The sequence below is a fragment of the Orbicella faveolata genome, unplaced genomic scaffold (assembly GCF_042242905.1).
Source record: "Orbicella faveolata isolate gen_17 unplaced genomic scaffold, um_ofav_v1 contig_14, whole genome shotgun sequence".
NCBI classification, from domain to species: Eukaryota; Metazoa; Cnidaria; class Anthozoa; order Scleractinia; family Merulinidae; genus Orbicella; species Orbicella faveolata.
The window spans coordinates 10092985-10095042 of NW_028301541.1; positions in this window are offsets into that span (position 1 = coordinate 10092985).

The following is a 2058-nucleotide window of genomic DNA, read 5'->3' on the forward strand; positions in this document are numbered from 1 at the left end:
TTATCAAGGAGGTCTTGAACGCGTGTAATGTTGCTTTCCAACCAATACTTACAGAAGAGTGGGGAGAGTGATAATTTCGAAAGGCGTATGTTGAACTTTGTCTCAACACTTCACGGAGAGACATAATGAGCCCATAATGCCCCGTCCGAGGAAAATACCCGTGATAGAACGATAGTAGATTTATACTAATTAACAATTAGATTATCACCTCATAGAAATCAAGAGCGAATAATCTAATTGTTTTAGTAGAATTCTAACTGAAATTTTGCATCAAATAACGATTCCAAATATTCCTGGTCTTAATATTAAACTTCTCGCTTTAGAGAATTCGCCCGGACTGAGTTGTCAATTTGACATTTTCAGTTGTGTGCGCGCTTATCAGTTTCTTTCAAAAAATCCGAGTTTTTTTAAATTCCAGAAACCGTGAATGTCCTTTTTCAGTCTTCTCAGGAATTTAATTATCCATTTGGTTTTAAATGTTCTTTCAAAACTTCGGAGAAACGAGAAAACGTTGAAATTTTATCGACCACACCAAGCCACTGAACACTAATGGCTGATAGTGTGCAATGGCTCAGCCAATCAGGTTGCAGCATTTGCATTAGTGTTCAAGTAGAATTCTACCTGTTAGTATAAATCTACTAGCGTTCTATATAGCGTTCTATCTGCGGGACTATAGATTGTGAGTAGCGTAGCCAGTCAGAGAACAGCATTCGTGATAGAACGCTAGCAGATTTATACTAATTAACAATTAGATTATGAGCTCGAGATTTCTATGAGGTGATAGTTGATGAGGCCGAAGGCCGAATTAACTATCGCCTCATAGAAAACGAGAGCGAATAATCTAAATGTTTTAGTAGAATTCTAACCGAAATTTCCTTCAAACAACGTTCCAACTATTTCTGGTCTTAGTATTAAACTTCACGCTTCAAAGAATTCGCGCAGACTGAATTGATTGTCAATTTAACATTTTCAGTTTTGTAAGCGCGGTTATCGGTTTCTTTGAAAATTTCAAGCTTTTTTAATCCAAGAAACCGTAACTGCCCTCCTTTTAGTTTTCTCAGGAATTTTGTTTATTCGTTTGTTTTCAAGTGTTCTTTCAAAACTTCGGAGAAACGAGGAAACGTTGAAATTTTGTTGACCACACCAAGCCACTGCACACTAATACATACACTGCACACCTCATAGAAATCAAGAGCGAATAATCTAATTGTTTTAGTAGAATTCTAAATGAAATTAACTTCAAATAATGGTTTCTAGTTATTTCTCGACGTATTATTAAACTTCGCGCCCTGGAAAGATCGCTTTGACTGAATTGTCAGTTGTGTTCGCGCGCGCGTCATCTTTTTTTTAATAATGACAAGATTTGTAAAGTCGAGAAACCATAAATGAACTGCTTTTAGGCTTCTCGGAAATTTAATTATCCATTTGCATCAAAATGTTATTTAAAACTTTGGAAAATCGAAAAAGGCGTCGCCATTTCGTGGACGCCCTCCAGCCACTGTACATTAATGGCTGATAGTGTACGGTCACTCAGCCAATCAGATTGCGGCATTTGCATTAGTGTACTAGAAAAATTCTACTAATCTGTGATAGATAATGAGTAGCGTAGCAGTGTACCCTTGCTAACAAAATAATAAATAATAATAAAAGCTTTATTTAAAACTGAAAGATCGATCAGCGAAGTCCGGGAGGAAGACGCTGTTATAAACCGATGATCAGTATCTATAAATTACATGGTAAAAAACGATAATCAATTAAACAATACTAAAAAATAATAATAATAATAATAATAATAATAATAATAATAATAATAATAATCTAAACACTACATTTATGATCAGTCTTGTCTAAATCACTAAAAAAAATTTAAAAAGTTTAGTTTTAAAAATTTTCAGACTACTGCAGTTTCGATGGTCGTTTGGGAGGTCATTCCATTCCTTGGTAGCAGCGTACATGAATGTGGACTGGCCCATGGCAGTTTTAGTTCTAGAGAGATGAAGTTCTCTATTGTCTCTCAAGACCTTACCACGGAGGTTGGATCGTAATACAAAATAGCCT